Raw genomic sequence first — 26,623 nt, 5'->3', positions numbered from 1 at the left:
CATCTATTTGCCATGAAGTGATGGGACCAGATACCATGATCTTAGTCTTCTGAATGTTGAGCTTTAAGCCAACTTTTTCACTCTCTTCTTTCACTTTCATCAAGAGGCTCCTTAGTTCTTCTTCACTTTCTGCCATAAGGGTGGTGTCATCTGCATGTCTGAGGTTATTGATATTTCTCCTGGCAATCCTGATTCCAGCTTGTGCTTCCTCCAGCCCAACCTTTCTCATGATGTACTCTGCGTACAAGTTAAATAAGCAGGGTGACAATATACAGCTTTGACACACTCCTTTTCCTATTTGGAACCAGTCTGTTATTCCATGTCCAGTTCTAACTGTTGCTTCCTGACCTGCATACAGATTTCTCAGGAGACAGGTCAGGTGGTCTGGTATTCCCATCTCTTGAAGAATTTTCCACAGTTGGTTGTGATCCACACAGTCAAAGGCTTTGGCATAGTCAATATAGCAGAAGTAGATATTTTTCTGGAACTCTCTTGCTTTTTCAATGATCTAACGGATGTTGGCAATTTGATCTCTGGTTTCTCTGCCTTTTCTAAATTCAGCTTGAACACCTGGAAGTTCATGGTTCACGTACTGTTAAAGCCTGGCTTGGAGAATTTTGAGCATTACTTTACTAGTGTATGAGATGAGTGCAATTGTACAGTAGTTTGAACATTCTTTGGCATTGCCTTTCTTTGAGATTGGAATGAAAACTGACCTTCTCCAGTCCTGTGGCCACCACTGAGTTTTCCAAATTTCCTGGCATATTGAGTGCAGCACTTTCTTTTAGGATCATCTTTAGGATTTGAAATAGCTCAACTGGAATTCTATCACCTCCACTAGCTTCGTTTGTAGTGATGCTTCCTAAGGCCATTAGTTAATAATAATACATCAGTGTTGGCTCATTAATTGTAACAATTGTAGTACAATAATGCAAGATGTTAAAAAACTGAGGAAACTGGAGTGGATGGAAGAGAATGCATATGGAAACTCTCTGCACTTTTCACTCAATTATTTTTTTTTTGGTAAAACTAAAACTACTTGAAAAAAGTATTAATAAAAAAAAAAAAATGATTACAGTCTAGACCCAGATTCAAACAAGCACTTTGAGCAAATTGCAGCCTGTCTGAGTCTTACAAACCAAGAAGTCACTACATGGCCCATCACCAGGGGACATCCCCTGATTCTGAGATAATGTTCATGGGCTGGATTTTCTCTCTTTGTTGAAGAGTGAGAGAGAGATCCAATGTGCCTGGGCCTCAGGTTCGTGAATGTTGGCCCTGAGAGGGTTTGGATATTTGAAGCCAGGGATCAGACCCACGACATCACTTTCCTCTTGCACATGAGGTCATTTTGCATTTATGGGCCCTAATTACCTAGATGTTTGTGGTTGTGATTGTTGTTTGTTTAGAATAGTTACCAAATCCCAACTTTTTCAAGCATTAAAAGAAGTGTGTTTTTCAATGCTAATTATTTTGCAGCATGATAGAAACTGGCACCCACAAAAGGCGTTGACTTTAAAGGAGTAGATTGAGAATTAGAATGTCTTCCTTCTCCACCCAACTTCTGAGCTTGTGCACTGAGCTCTCTGACAGAAAGTTGGCCTGTGCCAGCCCCCCAGCTGCCGTGTGAATGACAGCATGACTGGCAGCCCCTGGTGGCCTCTGTAGATGGAGTAATATTTATAGGCAGAGGCACCCTTTAGTGTCACTGAATCACAGCTCACCCCATTTCACCGTGGCGTCCCTGCCCACTTCACAGAGCTGCCCCAGGGTGAGGAGGGTAGAAGCCTGAGCTTCTATCACAGGTCTGGGTTTACCTTAATCCCTCAGTCATAATTATCATTAGCAGGTTCCAGCAGGCACCATAGAAATAATAAAACCATCCTTTCAGAATACTGCTCACAAAGGAGCTGAATGCAGGTGTCAAGTCGGATGGGTAATTTCATTTTATACAAAATACATGTTGGAAATCTGTATTGTTTTTAGACTGTGCCTGATTTTTCTGCTCACATACACAGACATTTTTCTAACAGTTTGGGTAGAGTAAATAATATTACTAACTTTTACTAGTGTGTCAGCTTTGCATATACACAGCTTAAACAGATGTGCATGTTTATAATTTTAAAGATGCACATATGTAAAACATTTGATAGCGTATTTATTCATGTCATTGATTTAACTGAAAGACCCTGTATTTATATCTTTTAATTGTGTTATGTGGGATAGTGCCACATACGTTGTTTACATATGTGACATGTGTGATGGAAAACCAATTGGCTAGTGGAAGTTTGTTCTTCATGGGTTTGGAGGGTATTCCAGACCTAAAAAATTTAGTGCCACTGAGCAAGGAGTGAGGAATGAGGTGGAGGCAGGGGGCAATGAATGTAGATTGATTCCAAAATATTTAAAGAGGGTAAAAAAGTAAAAATAAAAAGTATCCCCCCTACACCTCGCGCTTCATATACATCACAAAATTTGAGACTATTTTTCCCAGCCAGGGAAAGAAAGAAGCTCTCTGTTTCTGGTGCCTGCCATGTGTGATGTTTGAAAGACGGAGCAGCTTGGGCAGGGGAGGGGGGCCAGGCAGTCCTGCACGAGCCTCCATCCAACCCTTCTCAACGAGGATTCCAGAAGGCCCGGCCTATAAATGCCTATATTGTCTCCCTGCTCTGCACTCAGTTGGCTGACCATTTTGCTCAGTCAGTCCACAAAAGTTTTCTTCTTGCACCCAAGATTTCAGGCTTTCATACCCACTCTGTTTGGAAAAATTCAAAAATCAAAAAGGATGTGGTCTGAAGTGTTGAAGTGTTGAGCCACATATGGAAGGCAAAACTCAGGGAAATGAAGAGGCACATTTATCAGGTCTCAATGGGAGATTCTCAGGTCTAGAGTCTGGGATACAGTTATTCAAGCTGCACTGGCCAGAGGTTCCTGAACTTCCTCATCCCACTGACATGCATACATTGTGTTCTTTCTCCTACCTTCTGGACTATGTCGGTGTCTCTCCCCTTTGGCATAGATTATAAATGTCATTCTCAATTCTGCTATTTTTCCTCCTCTTTATCAGTAATTTAGCCTTGTGAATCCAGGAAAGAACTACCTAGACTTAAATTATATATTGATGGATTCTCTTGGCTTTCTCTCTGCTAGTTTTCCACAGCTCTAGGGCAAATGATCTTCCCAAGTGAGACATGCTTGTACACAGAACAGTGTTCCTAGAGCACTGCCTGTAACATTTCTTAGGTCTTATCAAGTCCTTCTAAAAATGCATGTTGTAGGACTAATCTTCAATACAGAAAGTAGAGACTCTCCAAAACTTCCAGGTGCTCTCTACTCTAAATTCCAATGGACATGGAAACAAACAAGACTAGGAATGTTTCTGTTCCACTCTGCAAAGCAGCTCCCAGTGACTGGACCAGTGTGATGGGCAGAGGGAAGGGAGAGTGTGTGACTTTGCCTTCACCTCTGACTTCCACATAGAACATACTTATTCCAATAAAATCAGTTTAAAATCATCATCGAGGTCAGCTTTCAGAAGCTTTGAGATAACTGGGAACGTTCCTATGCACAGGAACTTCATGCCTTGGCTAGTACCTCCTCCTCTCCTGTTCTTTCACCCTGTCAAAAATGGGATTTGCAAAGAAAGAGAACTGCAGAAAATGTAGAGAAGTCCACACAGAGAAAAGAGGGAAAACAGAGAGACCAGTCCCACTTCTCCATCACTTATATCACCACCACCACCAAATCACTACAATGGAAGCTTATTTTCCCTATACCTTTTAAGGGAAAAAGAAAGTTTTACGCAAATGCAAACTTTTTAATCTGGGGGAAAGATAATCCTATATATTTTTAGAGGACTACATTTCAGCTTATAAACTGTGTTGATGATGAGCCCTCATCAGAATAGCTAAGACTTGTGGAAAGATGTGGCTGATGGTACTCTGTCTCCATCAGGCAGTTTTTCCCTCGTGCTTGGCCTATGTGTTATAGATGGAGCGAGCCCACTCCTGCAGGTTTGAACATGCTGCTGATCTTTATTGAGGTGGGAACAATCAAGTCCTCTCTCTCTGACATCCTGGAAAAATGATCAGAGTTCTTTCCACACCGTTTTATCTGAGAGTTTCCACTTTAAAACTCATGCCTTTGCTGCCTCATCCAGATTTCAAATAACTTTCTCCTCTTTCAACTTGAGCTTCAGCATCTTCTCCTCTTTGCTGTTGCACCAGATCTCCCCCTGTAGCACCAATCTGCTGCCACTCATGTTGTCAGGGAGGGTGTCAGGAGATTCAGCTGCAGGGTCCCTTGTCCTGCCTATCTCTGGGAATTTCACAGGGCAAGCTCCCCAGGACCCTGGAGATGCACAGTGGGAAATGCTGTGTGGCTTCTTCTCCTCTTGGAGTTCCACAGTACTCATTAGTCCACACTAAAGGTCTTGAGACTCCTCACTATAAAGAAGCCTGCTTAGTGTCTGTAAATAAGCATTGACAAGCTTATTTTAGAACCCCATCTTTTGAGTCATGCCTCTACCGTTTTGCAGAATTGTTATTCTGAGGAGTGTATGTCAGGAGATGTCACAGATCCACATGGTGCGTCTAGCCAGGTCCAACTGCTTGTTATGTGTCGTGCCTCAGAAAACAAGCTCTCTTGCTCGCTCTACCTTCTTTGCCTTCTCTTCAGCCCACAAGGAGACAACAGCTTCTGGTAATGCTTAAGATGCAGACCTAGGATAACCAGTCCCAAGACCTCAGCCTCAACTATTCATAGAACTTCAAGAAGTTCCTCCTGTTTGCCTTAAGGTGTCAGAGACTGATAGCTGTCCTGCAAAATTATTTCTCCCTTTCTTCTGTAATAAATTTTTGGCTGGGCATAAAGTCACTCTGAGTAAAACCACAGTTCTCAGCCTTCCTTGCAGCTAGGTATACAACTATAGGCAGTGCTATGTGTAGCACCTAGAAACTGTGTTTACAATAAGCATGTCTTCTTCCCCCTTTTTCTCCTCTCTCCTTCAGGAATAAGAATGTGACGGCAAGAGCTTGAGCAGCCACCTTGGGTCATGTAGCGTAAGTCACATGCTCAGAAGAAGATTGGGTCCCTGACATTGTAGAATAAGATATCAGGTCAAGAATGGCACATCTGGGTTTCTTTAATGTGAGATAGTAATACAGTTTTGCTTTTTTTTTTTTTTTTAGTCACTGTTATTTTGGGGTTTTTGCCACTTCATCAGAATATAATTCTAATTCCTTGTCTCCTCTCTTCAGCCAACCCCTCAGAGCTCTCAAGGATAAACTAAAAGCCCAAATTATTTCCTAGAACAACCTCTCAGAAAGTCATCTTGACTGGGAACAAGTTAGCGTCAGGATGACCCCACTGGAGTGTCTCTCCTGATGGCTCTATCTGGAGATAGAATCTCTCTGCCCCCTCTATCTGGACCTTCTCTTACCCAAGACTTATTATAAGGAGAGCAGGAGGTGGGAGTTGGCTAGGCAAACATCCACACCACAGTGATTAACACATCAGCCGACCCAGCCTGGGTGGTCTAGTCTAAGTGGCCATATGTTTCCCCACTCCTTGCCCCAAATAACCATTCCCAGAGTATGCCAAACTTTTTGTCCTCATGTGTTCACTTGGCTAAATTCCCATTCACCCTTCATGCCTTTCCCACATGAACCATCTAGTTTATTTGTTTGAATATACACATCATCTATTCTGATGGGCTACAGCATGGTTTGGTTCAGATTTAACCTCAAACAACTTCTAAATTAACACCCATACTGCAATCCACCCACCACCATGACCCCACCAGTCTACTCCAGGTTAAAATCTGTAATGCTAGAGGTAGTAATTCAAGCAAAAGCAAAACTCAAAGTGTCACCCACAGACATTCCCTGAGCTGGGTAAGCCATAGGCCAGTGATCATTGATTAGAATTTTGGTTCACTGAGAGAAACCAAAATATGATAATGTGCGTGCAACCTAATGTGTACACTTGAAGTTGCAGTAAGTCTATTTTCATGTCTGTTTATAAGATACATGGACAATAGAGGTTAATTATTTGCATATTGAAAGGATAAAACTTTGAGTATACCCAAGTGTTTGCTTATAAATCTTTTCATTTATACCTTTATTATAGCAGTTATTCAACACCTGGGATTAGACAGAGTTGAAGGTGCATGCTTATCTTTGGCCACTAGCCTGCAAATACTTGCAGCATGTTTGCATCCCCTGGATCCCTAGCTTAGTGTAGCAATTCAGAAATTGCCACTGTTTTAGAGTCAGACAGCCTCGGTTTTAAACCTTGAGTAGTAGCTGTGCAACTCCAAATGAATTTCTTAATCTCGCTGAGATTCAATTTCTGATTCAAAAAAAGAAAAGGATAATAGTACATACCTCTTACATTGTGCTAAGGGTTAGATAGTACACAAAATTGTCAGAAAATAGGATCTATAATTAAATCACAGTGACATAAGCATTAAGTGTTCAGGAGATATCTCATCAATGGAATTTTTGAGAAGCAAAACCCAGTCTTCCTAGTCTATAAATTCTTCTGTACATCACTAGGTCCCCTCTCTAAGACATTCATAGATTTGTTATGTATTTAGCCTGAAAACAAAAGCTCATACTGTCTACCAGGCACTGGAAGAGAAGCTAGGGACCCTGAGATATGTTTGACATGGCCTTTGTCCTCAAGGTGCTCGGAATCTAGTAAGGGGATGGACAGGGAAAACAAAATGTTATAGAGTTATAGATGCCGGGCTAGAAGTGCTACAGAGTTCAATGAGTGCCCAAAGAAGGGAGCATCAACTCTACCTGGGGATCAGGATATGAAGATAGCAAAGACACAAAAGGCTTCAAGCAACAAGGGATTTCTGAATTGGACCTTGAGAAATAAGTCAGCATTTGTCAGGCAGACCATCCTCAACACAAGCAGCAGAGAGAGCAAAGGCATGGGGAAAAGTGCATCAGTTTGGTTTTTGGAGGAAATGACAATAATTCCCCCCTGACTGAGGGTTGGTGGAGAAACAGAGACCAGGATGAGAATTGGAAATGGATCACAGGCCAGGAGGGGAGCTTAGTCCTAATCCTATAAACAGGAAGCAGCTCAATCCACAAACACTGTTCATCACCCAAGAGAAGGGCAAAGATACCCAGAGAAAGGACTGTAGCCCCAGCAGCACCAGGTTACCTAGGGTCTAGAAACAATGGAGCAGTTGTGCTTACCCACCCAGGTGGTAGGGTCCTTGCCTGGCACATCCTCTCAAATCCCCAGCAATATCCCATGTTCTGGTCCAGCCTATCCCTCATTAAACATCACCCACTTGGGTTTCTGTTTCCTCAGGAGTCAGTTCTCTGTTAGATGATCGTTAGTGATCTAATTTTTTAATCCCAGATATCGTATCAGGACCTATCAGTTTGTTATTTATTCAAAGTTATATGTTTACACCTAAACAGGGACTTTGTGGGTAATGTTTTAAACCAAATGAATAAAAACCTTAGTTGGTTGCCAACAAAAAGGTTTTCGGGAAAAAAAAATTGCCCATACAAAGGCTGAAAAAAACATACGGTGATACTTATAAGCTCAATTGCATATGCTTTTGACTCTATCCCAGTGATTGGCAGGTGATAGCTGATTAATATAGGATGAAAGGGAAGGAGGCAGAGAGGAAGTAAGGGAAGAAGAAAGAGAAGAGATCTAATCCATAATCCTTTTTTACATGGATTTGAGCATGGAATTTGGCTACTAAAAAGAGACTTTTCTACTCCTAAGGGGGCAAAACAAGAAACATAAATATCAACTTATTGCCACTAACCCTTTTATCCTAAAATCTGAAATATTTGAGTGTACAAAAAGCTTCATTTTTGATGCTCTTATTGAGATGCATAGATCTATGTTTATAGAAAGTTTTAATGGTTGCAAAGTCGAATTGCAAAAATGATTTTTTTTTTTTTTTAGAGATCTCGATATATCATGCTGCATTCTAATAAAATTTTCAATACTGGCTGTAATGTAGATTATGATGCTAATGTTTCCCATGGGATTGAGTAATCAGAACTCCTCTGGTAAATGTCCTAGAGTTAAGGTTAGTGCATATCATAGAGCTGTAACTCACTGACATTTCATACTGGCTGATGCAACATGAAAAATTCAGTAGCAAAAACAGACTGTTGAGAAACTTTTCTTTAAGCTTTGGAGCCCAAGAAATTCACAGGATATTTCCTCCTCATACTCTGAGATCAATGTGGTTCTGACACCTTCCTCACAGATACACCATGATTTTGAAAATACAACAAAAACCAGTCATGGAAATAATAGTTTTATTGTTTAATGGGTCCTTTGGATGGTAATGTTATAACAAGAAATGAAACTTGAACCCTTTGAACTGACTTTTTCAGGAAAGCACTTTCAAACCCTTGAAATGGAAACATCAAAGTTTGAAGGGCAGATATTAAAAAGACTCCCCCTCTTACACCAATGTGACACAAATTCAACCTGACATACATTCATAGTGAATTTTGTGCACCAAAGAAGATGAAAAGGGAAAAGACACATGCTTGTCCTCAAAGAACTTATTACATAAAATTATCTTTCAGCTGATTGAGAACTTTGTTTCTGAATTATTATTCCCTTCCATCCGCTGCCTATTCCAAAAGGGACTGGATGGTACATGATTTTTAGAGGTATTCTCTTAAGATACCTCTTTCAGGATAATAGGAAACATAAATTGTAGATATCATGAGAAAACGTTTTTTCACCAATCAGCTTGGCAAACATCAAGAAGTTTAAAAATAGAATGTGTTGGTAAGAACCTGGCACCCTCTTATATTTCTAGTACTAATGCAATGCAAAGAGGTATGACCTTTATAGAAAGAAACTTGCTAGTAATTACCTGAATTTCAATGAATATACAAGTTAATATATATATATTTTTGGACATCTTTTTTGGGTGTTAGTTCTAGAAGGTTTTATAGGTCTTCATAGAACCATTCAATTTCAGCTTCTTCAGCATTACTGGTCAGGGTATAGACTTGGATTACTGTGATATTGAATGGTTTGCCTTGGAAATGAACAAAGATCATTCTGTCATTTTCGAGATGGCATCCAAGTACTGCAATTCAGACTCTTTTGTTGACTATGATGGCGACTCCATTTCTTCTAAGGGATATTTGCCCACAGTAGTAGATATAATGGTCATCTGAGTTAAATTCACCCATTCCAGTCCATTTTAATTCACTGATTCCTAAAATGGTGATATTCACTCTTGCCATCTCCTGTTTGACCACTGCCAATTTGCCTTGATTCATGGACCTAACATTCCAGGTTCCTATGCAATATTGCTCTTTACAGCATCAGACTTTACTTCCATCATCAGTCACATCCACAACTGGGGGTTGTTCTTGTTTGGCTCTTTCTCTTCATTCTTTCTGGAGTTATTTCTCCACTGATCTCCAGTAGCATATTGGGCACCTACTGACCTGGGGAGTTCATCTTTCAGTGTCCTGTATTTTTGCCTTTTCATGCTGTTCATGGGGTTCTCAAGGCAAGAATACTGAAGTGGTTTGCCATTCCCTTCTCCAGTGGACCACATTTTGTCAAAACTTTCCACCATGACCCGTCTATCCTGGGTGGCCCTACATGGCATGGCTCATAGTTTCATTGAGTTAGACAAGGCTGTCATCCATGTGATCAGTTTGGTTAGTTTTCTGTGATTGTGGTTTTCATTCTGTCTTCCCTCTAATGGAGAAGGATAAGAGGCTTATGGAAGCTTCCTGATGGGAGAGACTGACTGAGGGGGAAACTGGGTCTTGTTCTGATCAGCGGGGCCATGCTCAATAAATCTTTAATCCAATTTTCTGTTGATGGGGTTCCGGGGGTGGGGAGGAATGTGTTCCCTCCCTGTTGTTTGACCTGAGGCCAAACTACGGTGGAGGTAATGAAGATAAGGCGACCTCCTTCAAAAGGTCGTGTGCACACACCGCTGCGCTCACTGTCCCTACCCTGCAACAGGCCACCATCAACTCATGCCTCCACCAGAGACTCCTGGACACTTACAGGCAAGTCTGGGTCAGTCTCTTGTGTGGTCACTGCTCCTTTCTCCTGAGTCCTGGTGCACACAAAGTTATGTTTGTGCCCTCTAAGAGTCTGTTTCCCCAGTCCTATGTAAGTTCTGGTGGCTCTATGGTGGGGTTAACAGTGGCCTCCTCCAAGAGGGCTTATGCCATACCCAGGTCTGCTGCACCCAGAGCCCCTGCCCCTGCGCAGGCCACTGCTGACTTGGACCTCCGCAGGATATGCTCAAACACAGTTCTGGCTCAGTCCCTGACTCTGTGGGGTCTCTGGGTCCTGGTGCATACAAGGTTTGTTTGAGCCCTCTAGGTGTCTCTGGCAGGTATGGGGTGTGATTCTAAATGTGGTTTTGCCACTCCTACCATCTTGCTGGGGCTACTCCTTTGCTTTTGGATGTGGGGTATCTTTTTTTGGTGTGATCCAACATTCTCCTGTCGACGGTTGTTTAGCAGCAAGTTGTAATTTTGGAGTTCTCACAAAAGATGAGCACACATCCTTCTACTCTGCCACCTTGTTGTTCAAAAAAGATATCCTTTTCATTATAGGGGACTGGAATGTAAAAGTAGGAAGTCAAGAAATACCTGGAGTAACAGGCAAATTTGGCCTTAGAGTACAGAATGAAGCAGGACAAAGGCTAACAGAGTTTTGCCAAGAGAACACACTGGTCATAGCAAACACCCTCTTCCAACAATACAGGGAAAGACTCTACACATGGACATCACCAGATGGCCAACACCGAAATCAGATTGATTACATCCTTTGCAGCCAAAAATGGAGAAGCTCTATACAGTCAGCAAAAGCCAGACCAGGAGCTGACTGTAGCTCAGATCATGAACTGCTTATTGCCAAATTCAGACTTAAATTGACGAAAGTAGGGAAAACCACTAGACCATTCAGGTATGACCTAAATCAAATCTCTTACAGTTATACAATGGAAGTGACAAATAGATTCAAGGGATTAGATCTGATAGACAGAATGCCTGAAGAACTCTGGATGGAGGTTCGTGACATTGTATAGGAGGCAGTGATCAAGACCATCCCCAAGAAAACGGAATTCAAAAAGGCAAAATGGTTGTCTGAGGAGCCCTTATAAATAGCTGAGAAAAGAAGAGAAGCTAAAGGCAAAGGAGAAAAGGAAAGATATACCTATTTGAAAGCAGAGTTCCAAAGAATAGCAAGGAGAGATAAGAAAGCCTTCCTCAATGATCAATGCAAAGAAATAGAGGAAAACAATAAAACAGGAAAGACTAGCTATCTCTTCAAGAAAATGAGAGATACCAAGGGAACATTTCGTACAAATATGGGCTCAATAAAGGACAGAAATGGTATGGACCTAACAGAAACAGAAGATATTAAGAAGAGGTGGCAAGAATACACAGAAAAACTATACAAAAAAGATTGTCATGACCCAATAACAATGATGGTATGATCAGTCACCCACAGCCAGACATCCTGGAATGTGAAGTCAAGTAGACCTTAGGAAGCATCACTACAAACAAAGCTAGTGGAGGTGATGGAATTCCAATTGAGCTATTTCAAATCCTAAAAGATCATGCTGTGAAAGGGCTGCATTCAATATGCCAGCAAATTTGGAAAGCTCAGCAGTGGCCACAGGACTGGAAAAGGTCAGTTTTCATTCCAATCTCAAAGGAAGGCAATGCCAAAGAACGCTCAAACTACTGCACAATTGCACTCATCTCACACGCTAGTAAAGTAATGCTCAAAATTCTCCAAGCCAGGCTTCAACAGTACATGAACCGTGAACTTCCAGGTGTTCAAGCTGAATTTAGAAAAGGCAGAGAAACCAGAGATCAAATTGCCAACATCCATTGGATCATCAAAAAGCAAGAGAGTTCTAGAAGAATATCTACTTCTTTATTGACTACACCAAAGCCTTTGACTGTGTGGATCACAACGAACCATGGAAAATTCTTCAAGAGATGGGAATACCAGACCACCTGACCTGCCTCCTGAGAAATCTGTATGCAGGTCAGGAAGCAACAGTTAGAACTGGACATGGAACAACAGACTGGTTCCAAATAGGAAAAGGAGTACATCAAGGCTGCATATTGTCACCCTGCTTATTTAACTTATATGCAGAGTACATCATGAGAAAGGCTGGGCTGGAGGAAGCACAAACTGGAATCAAGATTGCCAGGAGAAATATCAATAACCTCAGCTATGCAGATGACACCACCCTTATGGCAGAAAGTGAAGAAGAACTAAGGAGCCTCTTGATGAAAGTGAAAGAAGAGAGTGAAAAAGTTGGCTTAAAGCTCAACATTCAGAAGACTAAGATCATGGTAGCTGGTCCCATCACTTCATGGCAAATAGATGGAGAAACAGTGGAAACAGTGACAGACTTTACTTTGGGGGGCTCCAAAATCACTGCAGATGGTGACTGCAGCCATGAATTAAAAGACACTTGCTCCTTGGAAGAAAAGTTATGACCAACCTAGACAGCATATTAAAAAGCAGAGACATAACTTTGCCAACAAAGGTCCGTCTAGTCAAGGCTATGGTTTTTCCAGTACTCATGTATCGATGTGAGAGTTGTACTATAAAGAAAGCTGAGTGTGAAGAATTGATGCTTTTGAACTGTGGTGTTGGAGAAGACTCTTGAGAGTCCCTTGGACTTCAAGGAGATCCAACCAGTCCATCCTACAGGAGATCAGGCCTGGGTGTTCATTGGAAGGAACTGATGTTGAAGCTGAAACTCCAATACTTTGGCCACCTGATGTGAAGAACCGATTCATTTGAAAAGACCCTGATGCTGGGAAAGATCGAAGGTGGGAGGAGAAGGGGACGACAGAGGATGAGGTGGTTGGATGGCATCACTGACTCGATGGACATGAGTTTGAGTAAACTCTGGGAGTTGGCAATGGACAGGGAGGCCTAGCGTGCTGCAGTCCATGGGGTCGCAAAGAATCAGACACAACTGATCAACTGGACTGAACTGAACCAAACATGACATGAATCAGCTATAGGTTTACTTATGTAAAATTTTTGATTGAAGTATAGTTATAATGTTTCAGGTATACAGCAAAGTAATTCAGTTACATATATATATATATATATATTCTTTTTCAGATTCTTTTCATCATAAGTTATCATGAGATACTGAATATAGTTCCCTGGGATGCATAGTAGGTCCTTGTTGCTTTTCTATCCTAATCAGAGCAGTGCATATCTATTATTAATAATCCCAAATCCCAAATTTATCCCTCCCCACCCCACTGTGTCTGGTAACCACAGTGGGGTGGTTTGTTTTCTATGTCTGTGAAAGTATTTCTATAAAACTAGATCTTTACAGAGAGTATTGGGGTGGCTTTACCCAGGGGTCTTCAGGACTTAGCTCTCATATCAACATTTTGGTGAGCATGTGTCTCACCCCTGCCTTAACCGCGGCCCACTTTGGAACAAGACTCTTGCCTTGGATTCCTGCTTCCGTCAGCACTCTTAGCAATGCTTCCTGCTCACTGGGCATTTGCACACCCCACTGCTTTTCCTCACCCATGCCTTGTCCTTTCTCCACATACTCAAACCCCCTCATCCACCCAGAGGATCTGCAGACCAGCATCACTGCCTGCCCATCCAGGATGTTGTTACTTTCTGTATCCTGCTGCTGCTGCTGCTGAATGTCTCTCTGAGTTATAGGATAGCTCAACCATACCATTTTTAACACCTTTACTGAGATATGGTTGATATACAAAAAAAAAAAAAGTGCACACTTAATGTATATTATTCAACGAACATGGACATATACACCCATGACACTGTCATCACAATCAAGTTACCTCCCAAAGTTTCCTTGTGTTCCTCTTTTGTCATAAGACTGCTTATCAGCGTGAGAACTACCCTCTTAACAAAATGCACAACACCATGTTGTTAGCTATAGGCACTGTGGTGGACAGATCTCTAGAACATGCTTATCTTGCATAATCGACACTTTTTACCCACAGAACAACTCCCTATCCCCCTCCCCCAGCCCTGGCAACCACCATTCCATTTTCTGCTTCAATCACTTTGACCACTTTTGATTCCTCATATATGTAGAATCATTCAGAATCAGTCCTTCTGAGACTGGCTTATTTTACTTGGTATAATGTCTTCCAGGTTCATCCATGTTGTTGTAAATTCTGTCAGCAGATGAATGGGATAAAGAAAATGTGGTATATGCATTCAATGGCATATAACACAGGAACCTTTAAAAAGAAGGAAATTCTATCACAGTAATGTTTAAATGCAGTTATTTACAATTTTGCCTCAAGTGGAGTATGAGCTCTGTGGAGAGAGTTCTATTTATCTTTGTTTCTCCACAAACAGCCATTCAGTAGAGGTGTTTAATAACTAACCATTGGTTGAAGAGCCCCTTCAGAGCAGCTGCACCTGAGTCCACAGGTCCAAACCATCAGCCCCCACTGCTCAGCAGGGCTCAATCTTTGCCTTTTGTTTGGAGAGCTTAATCTAACTACATTTAAAATAATTAGTATAAGGAAGGACTTCTGCCATTTTATTTGTGTTCTTTATACCTTCTACCTTTCTGGTCTCTAGTTTTCTTTATTACTGCCTCCTTTAGTGTTAAATTGATTTTTTGTAGTGAATCATTTTGATTTCCTTTTCATTTTCTTTTGTATGTATTTTTATGGCTACTATGGGAATTACATTTAACATCCTAAAATTTATAACAATCTTGTTTGAATGGATACCAGCTTAACTTCCAGCTTAGCATACAAAATCACTACTTCTGTAAAACTCTGTTCTCCCTTTATGTTATTAATACCACAAATTATATCTTTATATATTGTGTGCCCAATAACATAGACTTATAATTATTCTGGATATATTTGTTTTTTAAATCATGTAGGACAGGTTGAAGGCAGGAGAAGGGGACAACAGAGGATGAGATGGTTGGATGGCATCACTGACTCAATGGACATGAGTTTGAGCAAGCTCTGGGAGATGGTGAAGGACAGGAAAGCCTGGCATGCTACAGTCTATGGGGTCGCAAAGAGTTGGACGTGACTGAACGACCGAACAACAATAGGAAGTAAAAAAAGTGAAATTACAAACCAAAAAACAAAACAAAAACGCTCTCTTCAAACTGCTGTCTCTCTCCCTCTCTCCCTGCCACATGAGGACACAGCAAGAAGGCAGCCATCGGCAAGGCAGGAGGAGAGCTGGGACCAGGACCTGGCCATGCTGACACCCTGATCTCAGAGGTCCAACTTTGAGAACTGTATGAAAATATGTTCCCGTTGTTTAAGCCACTCAGTCTATGATACTTTGTTCTGGCAGTTGGAGCTGGTGAAGACAGAGTTATGTGGTCCTCTGAACTAGCCTTCTAATTTTACATAGAGATCCAAAGGGACACAGAGCAGGCCGGCATCAAAAACCCAGCCAGTCCCCTAACCCACAGCCATCAACTCTAGCAAGTGTAACAAGCTTGACAAATATTGCAGAATGAAAGAAAAGGCCCAAAGCAATGGGTGCATTTTTCTAAAACATGCCTGTACGTTTAAACTCTTTATCCTAGCTTTGAAATAACAAACTAAAAGTCCAAGGGGACCACTAACAAGGTATGAAATTGAATATTTGGCTTAAAAGCCTTCCAGAGATGAGGAAAGAAAGAGGTGTCTACCTATTTGGTCATAATAAGGCCATAATGACAGAATTGTGAATTACACAAAGGAGAATGGACAGGATTCACAATTTTACGAGATTTCTTGGACCTGTACCCAAAAGTGCATGAACTAAAGCATATCAGAGCTTCTTTTTAAAATATTGTTTTACACTGATCTGGGGTTTTACACCTCAGAATGGGTTTCCACATACATGTAGTTCTTCTTGTTGTTTAGTTGCCAAGTTGTGTCTGACTCTTTCCATAGACTGCAGCCTACCAGGTTCCTCTGTCCGTGGGATTTTGTAAGCAAGAATACCAGAGTGAGTTGCCATTTCCTTCTCCAGAGGATCTTCCTGACCCAGGGATCGAAACTGCTTCTTCTGCATTAGCAGGTGGATTTTTTTTTTATCACTGAGCCACCTGGGAAACCCTCCACATAATATGCTCTCATCGAATCTGTTCAACAGCACAGGAATTAGCATCTCTGTGGAGCCCATTGCACACCCCCCCCCGAATCTTAGATTCCATAAGTGGCCCACTGCTGAGTCACAAGTCTGCTAAGTGTTGGAGCAAAACTTGAACTGTGTGTGTATGTGTGTGAGAGACATAGACAGACAGATAGACCAAAGAGAGACAGAGACTGAATGAGTTGGAGTAGGGTTGATCCTATTTCAGCATATGCTCCAAGACCACTCCAAGAAGTTCTGCAAATATTCTCCATTAACTGGTAGCTGAATGAGAACTAAACTGTTAATGAGAGACCCGAGTTTTTAGCTCTGTCACTAATTCACGGTTGACTTGGGTATGTCACTTAGCCTCTCGTTCTCTGTTTCTGCAAATACGAAAGTCATGTAGATAGTCTTGTCTTTGATTTTCTTTCTATTTAGACAATCTGTGATTTTTCATAATTAATCATGGCTAGATAAAAGATCAAGCTCAGTCAGATGCAAAAAAATTCTGATACCCGGATTAGGTCCCCAGGAGGAGGGCATTATTCATAGTGAATCTTCTCCAGCCTCTTCAGTGGGGAGGCAGAGGCAAAACCTGTATCTGGTCTGAATGCTGCTGGAACTTAAGCCTGTCCTGTCCTTCTTGTTGAGACTCAGTTTAGCTGTGCACCGAACCTGTCAACACAGCCCCAGAGGTAAATCAAAACCAATTATGCAGAAGATCAAAAGCTTTACTCCATAGAGACCCACAAAAGCACATTTCCCAGACTCTCTTCCCTAGGGAATTTAAGATCCGAAATCCTGCCTAGCTTAGACCCCAAGCAGTAGTAAATTCAGGCTGGTAACTGCCCCTAGATTAATAAATATCCAAATCACAGTAAATCAGAAAACAACATTTACAGCACTGAAGATTCCTTTATCATGGCAACATCTATATTTATTAACATTATTTATTACTAATAAAATATGGAGAGTGTGAGGGGATTAATGTGTCATTCCATGAGTTTTGTCTTTAACACAAACTATTTTTAATCAAGCTCAAAAAATTTCCTCGATGGCTCTCTTGTCTTTAGAGAAACTAAGAACATCCATCAAAAGAAAAATTTTAAAGCATGTTTTCAACAAGTGAGAAATTAACTGTCAAGAAAAGATGAGGTTTTAAAAAACAGTTATTAGGATATATTAGCACTGGTTTTCAAGCCCCATATTATGTAATTCTTATATTCTGTATTAATTCATATTTGCATATAATATGGAAATTTCAAGGACTCTCAACCAATAGTCTTCTCCTTATCAGGAGATGTACAAAAGAAAGAAAGCAGGAAAATTCACTTGTCAGTGGAAATGCAATTTGAGACTAAGATAAAACTTTCCAATTTTAACATTAAAGTATCACCATCACAGCTTTTGCCTTTCCAATATACTCACTACAATATTATTTACTTAACATTTACTTGATGCTCATACTAAACCATGAAATCTGTGAGATGACAAGTTCAATGTGTAGGTTATTTCTTCCCAAACATATTAACTTAGAACAGCTGTCAAAAACATCCATTTCAGAGCCCCTTAAAATTATACATTATGCACTTACACAATGAGTTAATCTGTAACTTTCAAAGTTTGTTGTCTACCATCTGGGTTTCACTCATCATCCACTTATAAATACCAAGTTGATATAGATACAAAATTAATATATATACACACATATATGAAATGAGTGTTACACAGTTCCTGCCATGATAGTCATCATAAGATAGGAAGGCAAACATTAGAATTAAAAATTATCATAATGCAGTTAGTGACACAGTAGAGATATGTATAAAGCACTAAGCAGAGTGGAAGAGAAAGCATTTAATTCTGCTGGGGAAGCTTCCAGGAAGAGATGGTACCTGAGTTCTGTTACTTGTTAGCTATAGAATGTTGAAAAAAATCACTCAACCTCTCTGAACCATACAGAGTGATGTATTCAGTGATTCAGTGTATCTAGAACAGGGGCTCTCAAATGTTTTGGTTTCAGGGCCCCTTTCTATTCTGAAAAATTATTGAAAATCCCAAAGAGTTATGTGGGTTAGATCTGTCTTTATTGTGTTGGAATTTATTTCTTGTTCACTAAAATATCAGTAATATACACATGCTAACATAAATTACAACTCTATGAAAATGATTATATTTCCCCCCAAGACAAAGTTTATTAAGTGAAATAAGCCAATCATAAAAAAAAAAAATACTGTATAATCCCACTTATGTAAGGCACCTAGAGTAATTAAATTCATAGGGAAGAAAGTAGAATGGTGGTGGCTGGGAACTAGGGAGGAGGAGGGGAGTGGGGGTTATTGTATACAGTTTTAGTTATGCAAGACGAGAAGAGTTCTAGAGATTGATTGCACAAAAAAGTCAGTGTACTTAACACTACTGAACTGTGCACTTAAAAACAGTGATGATGGTAAATTTTTATTATGTCTATTTTATCACAATTAATTTTTTTAACTTCTAAGTTTATGAATGGTATAGTTTTACACTTCTGCACATCCAATTTTTTTGGTTCTAATTTAATAGAACACAGCTGGGTTTCCATATCTACTCCTACATTCAGTCTGCTGCAGTATGTTGCTGTGATTGAAGTATATAAAGAATACCCAGCATCATGGTTAAGTGTTAGAAAAAGAGCATTTTGATAATTTTACCAAATAACTTTGGATCTTCTTTGATATTACACCAAAACTCAATAAATGGTAGTTTCTTAAAGGTTCATTGTGATGTGGAATCTGCAACTATAAAAATTAACTTTAGATACTCTGTCATATTAAAATCCATTTTCTAATTGCATTTTGAATGAATCTTTTATTCATGACTTTTTTAACATCAAGCATAGGTTATTAAGGAAATACGGGTTTACGAAGTTATACCCTCTTGCAAATGTTAATACATTTAATTTTACAGTGTGAAAAATTACATGTTATTAACACTTTTGATGTTGTCAGAAAAGTCTTTAAGTATTCTGAAGCTATAGAGCTGAGTGGTGAATATTTTCCAAAATTCTAATTTTCTCTTGAAAGCTCAAGTTCAATATTAGCAATAAATACTATCAGTGATTCTTCAACACAATAAGCTTACCTTGCTTTTTCTTGTAAAAAATCTACTAAATATGCCAATGCAAAATATCCATAGTGTGTCTATTATTCTTTCAAGTGAGAATGGGGCTTTGTGAAAGTAGTAAGTCTTCAGCTCACTACTCAAACTATAGTGCAAGAGCTTTTCCTCAAGATAACTGCTGTCATCTAGCATGCAGGAGAGCTTTATGTGCATGTCCCTGTCTGTCCTACAGAATATTAGAAAGATGTGTACTTAAAGCTCAAGGTTTAATAAAGGTAATATTTTTTTTACTTCTTCATTAAGGATGTTCTTAAGTGAAACTGGCTTTTTCCCCCTGGGAGTGTGTGGCAGTGAAGAACACAATGGCCACCAGTACCAGTTTGATGCCAGAGACTTGATTCTTGCTCAGGAGGTTGTAGGCTTAACTGCCATTGTTTTTGCACCTTCATTGTAAATGTCAGGATGGTGAAAAAAGGCAAATAACATCTTACTGTTAACATGAAAAACCTTTCATCTTGTGGGTCCCCAAAAAGCAATTTGTGAATCATGTTTTAAGGGCATCTGATCTAGTGGGTCCCCACTGAAAAAGCGCTGAAATGATGGCTTTAGTACAGATTTTCTGGGATTGTGTCTTGGCTTTGTCACTGACTGTGTGGTGGTAAGCAAATTACTAAACTTAGGGAACCTCTGTTTCTTCTTCTCTGAATGGGGATAATATGATACCTACCTCAAAAGAGGGCTTGAGGAAGAAATAAGCCAAAATAAGCATGTTTACCCTAGTGCCTGGCCCACTGCATGCAACAAACGTTAGCTCTGTGTTAACATATATGAAATGTACATATGAAATAAGTCTGTTGCTGTTATTAATGTTGTTATTAACTTCTGCACCTTTGCAAAATACTATACATATTGTGTCCAATAAGTGCTTCTAAAAGAGGAGTTGTCTCCTCATTTCTCAGGTGATAAGTTTCTGTTTTTGAAAGCTCTGCTTTAACAACAAATCAGTAAAGACACCTTCAATAAATGCTTGTTGACTGAAGAGTGAGGTATAGAAAGAGATCATTGCATATGTGTCTCTATTTTTAGATTATCATACAAGAATGCTTCTGCCGCTAAGTATAAATGAAGATTATAAAAATAAAGACCAGAGTGTTTTAATGCTCGAACATAATTATTCTGAAAAGGATTCTAGACCTAAGACAAACCTAGCATAGAACCTTCAATACTAAAGAGAAAATTAAAGCAGGTGGCATATCAGACATAGAACAATAAAACAAAAATTATCCAGGCTGGTTACTGGGCATCTCTAAGAGAGTGTTGCAGTTTTTAAATATTTCTATACAAAAGAATGATATTTTTTGCCAGGAAAAACATAATCTATAGGAATGAATCCCAGGTTGTTATTCATATTATTTCTTAAGTTGAGTAAGAGTCATGACCTTCACAACCAACCACAACAGAAATTTTCATTCATTTAGCTCAGACTTTTCGACTTCCAAATCTGTAAGGACTGTTAGATTTCAAGGAACAGAATCATTGGAAAGTTACTACTTTTATCATATTTCAAGCTGAGCATGTAATTAATAAAGGCCGAACTCAGAAAATAAGGCTGATAATTTCATGGTGACCAGTCAGACTCCCGTTCCCATCATTTTTTCCTCTGTTGATAGACCTCCCCAGGAAGCCTGGGAAAAAAACAAAAAGGAACTCGACTTCCCCCAAGAGAAAAGGCTTCATTTTTTCTTGGCAGATTCATTCCTAATCACATAGCAGGGAACCATTATTAACATCTGGTTATTCAAAAAGAGCCACTGAATTATTATAAAAATGTTTCAACTCATCAGCTGAAAACTCAGATGATCTACAATGTGTATGATGCTTTTTTTCTCCCTTTAGTCAAGAAGATAAATGGAGAATTTTTTTATATTTCAACTTCTATTACACATTTGTTTCTAATCTGGGGAAGTTCTTGTCTGCCTACTGTACTTCCATATCAAAGACCTATATGTCAGCCTTTGCTTCTGCTCCTCTCACCCTGGGTTTCTTTTAAGAGGACAGTTTTTAAAAGAGTGAAATTACAGCAAAAATGAGTTGCTTCAAAATGGTCACAAGTCAGGTGCTATTACTGAGTTCAGTTCTCATTTAGTGAAGTCACATGCTTGCCTAGATTGACAGCAATTGGGCAGATCTAATGTCTTCATGCTTATCTAGCCTCTTCATCCTTTAAAAAGTTTCTAAAACTTAACTGTCGTGATTTGTTGCAAACACACCCCCACCTGAGTTCTCAACATTAGGAGAGACCACTTACTCTATTGGCTTAGGACAGTAGTTTAGCTGGTGGCATTTAATAAACAGAAGGCGCTTCTCTGTCTAAAACCTTCTTGTGGCTTCCAACTGCTTGCTCTCCATGATATAGAGTCTCATCATAGCCTACGAGGCTTTGCTTGCTCACCCATCAAGGGTAGATTAAGCCTAGCTGAAAAAAAATGGTCTTGGACTCACCCAACATGGATGAACAGGTTAAGATCTACGCAAGCAATGTTTACTTAGCCAAGGCCCATTCCGATCTTCTTGCCCTAATAATGGATACTGACTTTCCAACACTCTGTCCTTCCTGCCTGCACAACTAGCCCTGCCTCCAACCCTCCACCTGTTCCAGCCCTCTCCTGCGTACTGCCCAACGCCAGCCTTCCTGAACTAGGGCTCTGCCTAAACGGTCTTCAAGTTTCAAGCAAATCCTACTCAATTTCAGCATGAGTCAGGGCCTCAGAAAGACTAGGCAGCTCTGCCTCAAACAGACTCAGACTCTGTCGGCCTCTTCTGTCACACTGACCACATGGTAGATAACTAGCTATGAGGTAGTTTGTTTTTTTTAATGTCTGTCTCCCCACTAAGCCTCATAAATGCAGAGACTGGGTCCATTTGGCTAATATAACCTCCCAAAAGCTAGGAAAGAATCTATAAATAGGCCCCTGGACAGCATTTCTTCCTTGTGCCAGAAAATCCTTAATAATGAGAAACTCCTCCTAACCAAAGTTTACACTGGGGTGAAAGTCAGTGGAATGAACGTCTAGGCAGGTGTCAGAGGATGAAAATTCTTGACGATATGCTAAATGTAAAGAAGAGAAAGTGAAGAGGCTGAGACTTTTAGGGTGACTGTAGATATATGACAGCAGGTCCTCCTCTAGCGGTTGTGTGGCCTGGTTCAACAGTGCAGATGGTGGCTCCCAAACCCCTGGTCTAAATACTTATAAGCTCGAAATCAAACTAATGAACAGTCACATGAAATATCTTCTATCTGATCTTGAAAAATATGCCTTCAAAGTAAACTGGAAGTCGAGTCATCAAACAGTGAAATATAGAGACTTTAATCAAGTTGGGTTTTCAACACGAAAATTATCCACATCTGACAATTCTTCAGTAGGAAGTAATTATGTTCTTCATCCTTTAAAGGCACACACACACACATGCACACACAACCCCCCTAGAGATTATAGTTATCCCTATTCATTAGGAAAAATAATTTCCATTGTTTAAAAAAAATACTAAGATGTATATGGGAAGCTCAGAATCCAATTTTACTGAACTTGTGAAACCTACATGTGTACAATGGGAAGTTCTTGCCTATAAAGAAACGGCCACTCTCACTTAATTGTCTCTCCCCTTTTATATCTATCACAGGAACAAAGTCATGCTCTGTTCTTTCTTTGTACATCTTCCAACTCAATATTCCATCCTTGGGGTCCCCCAGTGACTGAAGGGTCTTCAAGTATCAGCCAGCAACTAACAGTACCCAGTCTTGTGATTACCGCAAGCATTTTGAAGGTTATCCATGTGTGTGGGATCCAAACAGTGAGGAAAAACATTTACACGTCACATGGATAGACCCTGCTTAACAACGTGTATGTGATCTGGAAAGCATTGTGCTCCGCAGTGCTCCAGCTTCCTTGGTTTTACCTTGTCTGTGCAGAGGTTGTTCATCTTCATTTCTGGCTGGTGACTTTCACAAGCATCTTTAATTTTATCACTTTTCATCCTCTCTGTTGAGTAATTACCATAATTTTCATTCAGATACTCTGTAAGGAACTTTATTATGTGATTTATTATTAAATATGATCTGTGAATCCCTTTGAAAAATGTAACAACCTACTGTCAAATGAATAAAATGATTTCATGGTACTTCCCTATACAATTCCCATTTTACTGGTTGTGATACAATATAGTTCAGTGAAAGAATTGCTTGGGCATCTTTTTGCTTACCTGATATTGCACCTACTACTTTTCTTAGGAAGACAAAAACACACCAGGAAATGAACTTGGAAGAATGAGATATTCTAATCGTTTGATAGTAATGATGGAGGTATGACTAGCCATTGCTTTCTGGGCCAGTTCACCTCTGATGTGTTCTCCTCCCACTAAGACACTTGTTATTTCTTCTTCCTCCATAATTTCTCATCTCTTTAAATGCTTCTAAAGTGGCTTCCCAGGCTGAAACCTACTGTATACAAGTGGTAGGAGAAAGAAGGATACAAGTCCAAGGTGAAATGTATTAAACACAGACTTATTTTTCAGCGTCTTCTCTGGGCTCCACCTCCTGCAGGACTAATGCCTAATGATTCCAGGAAGTGAAAGCAATTAAATTTCACTTGGTGTAAAGTTGAAGAAATTGTCCCATGTGAAAAGAATGTTTCTTTGCCACATTCCATAGGTGGCAATAAACAGGCAAATTCCACTGGTTTTGATATAGTAGTATGAGCTTTCACAGGGCTCAGGTTGATTTCATTTTTTAAAGTTGAATTTATGGGACAGAGGACTGAAAGGTTTGTACTGACATGTTTAAAACCCTCTTTTAAAAAGTGGCATATTGCATCGTTCCATTTAAGTGTTCACACCGCAGACTGAAACATAATCTGTTTACTGAAAAAACAACTTTTTATTGCCCTGTGAATAATTTCCCATTGAAAAAGAAAACAATGTACAATATTTTAGTGCTTTGTGAAACATCTGGAAATTTTTCTCCAGTTGCAGAATCTATTAGGAATTTGCATCCACATTCAAACTACTGATTTTTTAATTTAAAGCAGAATAACTTCAAACATACTATTGAACAAATCTCAAAGCAACAGCTTCCAAAGGCCCACCGAGGGCACTCAAAGACACAGCAGCAAACCCACCGAAAGGCACATCTGGCCTCACCAGGAGCCCATGAGGGATGTTTTACATCTTCATCCTCACTTTCCTTCACACAGTGTAAAGTGGAATGTATTAGTTAAGGTTATGCCAACTGCTCTAACAAATAAACCCCAAATCTCAGTGGCTTAACATAGGGAAAGTTTTTTCCTGTTCACCTAACAGTTCAACGTGGGTGTGCTGAGTAGGCGAGCAGCTTCCACATCAAGGTGTGGGAAATCTAACTGCTTCCATCTCTGACTCTGCACCTTCCGTGGGGAGCTCTGCAGCAAGGAGAAAAGAGATGGGGATTGAAGTGGTATCCACAAGGCCCGCTTACATCCATGAGCTGGAACTCAATCACGTGACCAGACTAACCACCAGGAGGTGAGAACGGCAGGCCAGTCCCAGAAAGGCCAAGGAAAGAGCTTGGCCAACAACTAGGCAGTCTGTAGGTCCCAGTCAGTACATTACAAGACTAAAATTTCTTTTCAAATTTCAGCACATTCTGAATTCATTATTCACTTCTCTAGCCCCTATTGTGGGGTCTATATAAGTCACTATACTGAAGGTCCTGAGAGATTTGAGGACATTAGCAGACAGGAAAGCCACTAGCTTTAGGCATTTTTTTCCTGAGCTCAGCTTCAAAACCTTTATTTGTGAAAGCTGTGAAATGGGCTTAGTGGTAGAGACAGGAGATGCACATTAACCAATTTCAGCTCTGGAAAAGATTATAAGCTTTGGAGTCAAAAATTCTTTTTGCACTTTATTCTGTTTTACTTTTCTCCCAAGGCTGCCATTTCTCCACAAGAGACCTTTATGCAAACTTAAGACTCAGGAACTCTACAAAAAAACCTTTCCACAGTTATTTAAGTGCTGAGGTGCAGGGACAATACTCAGAGCTAAGGTGATGCACTGATGTGAACCAGTTTCCCTCAAGAGTATGTCCAGCTTGAAAAGGTAAATTAAAATACGAATAGCTGAGGGTCATCTGAGGGTCCCTCCTTCCCTACCCTGTGCCTCCTTTTTCTGCCCAGCTCTTGTGAGCAGCCCTTCTCTGAGGTACCACCAAATAGGATCCAACGTCATTGTCTTATGGTACTTGCACATTTACCTATCAGCCTCTTCCCTGAGATGATAAAATCCATGAGGAAAAAGACCCTCTTTATCTTGTTTGTCCCCAGCACACACCACAGACTCTGGCTCCAAATAGGTGCTTCCTATACACTTGCGGGGGCTTCCCAAGTGGCGCAGTGGCAAAGAATCTGCTTGCCAATTCAGGAGATGCAGCAGACACAGGTTTGATCCCTGTGTCAGGAAGCTCCCTTGGAGTAGGAAATGGCAACCCACCCCAGTATTCTTGCCTGGAAAATCCCAAGGACAGAGGAGACTGGCAGGCTACAGTCCATGGGGTAGCAAAGAATCAGACACAACTGAGTGACTGAGCACACACACTTTTGGAATGGGATTGATCTGAGTGCAAGTTATAGAAAGATCAATTCCGTAAAACAGTAAAAGAATCAAAGAGCAGCTAGTGTTCAAAAGAGAGGACCATGCATCTGGCTCAGGAAGGGAAGGGGGGGCGGGGAGATTTCCTGAAGCATTTGAAGTGGACTTTAAAGGGAGGATAGAGTTTCAACATGCAGTGTTTCAGCGACGGCCCTACAGACAGGAACAGCATCTGTAATGCTCAGAGGTGAAAAGGCGAACACACATTCGAGGAATAGCTAGTACTGTTGTTTATCTTACACTTAAAGCGTGTAAAGGGAGGGGTAAGCAACAGGAATGGAAAGCGAGGTTATGACTATTCTAGAAAGGGCTTTGAGTCTCAGGCTGACAAGTTTCCATTTAATTCTGGAGGCACCAAGGAGCTGGGGGAGGTCTGGTACCAGGAGGATCAATCTGCCAAGTGGGCAGATAACGCAGAGTGTATGAGAGAGGTTGGAAGAGGAGAGGCCTCTACCAGGCCTGATATCAATGCAGGTGGATAGCCTCAGGGCCCTAGCTGAGGCAACGGACAGACAGGAGAAGGTGGAAAAGCCCACATCTCTTGATAACTGGTCAGATTTTTAAGGAACGATGACCAAGGAGGAGGGCTAGGAGGGCTACTGCTGCCATTCCTGGGAAGAGGAACTTCAGAAAGAAGAACTCATTCATTGATTGAGGGAAAGGTGGAAAGTTGAGTTTGAGACCAGACTCACAGGCTTAGAGAACATACTTATGG

This window comes from Dama dama, chromosome 18 (assembly GCF_033118175.1).
Source record: "Dama dama isolate Ldn47 chromosome 18, ASM3311817v1, whole genome shotgun sequence".
NCBI lineage: Eukaryota > Metazoa > Chordata > Mammalia > Artiodactyla > Cervidae > Dama > Dama dama.
The sequence above is the reverse complement of the archived record's forward strand: the minus strand, read 5'-3'. Positions refer to the sequence as shown.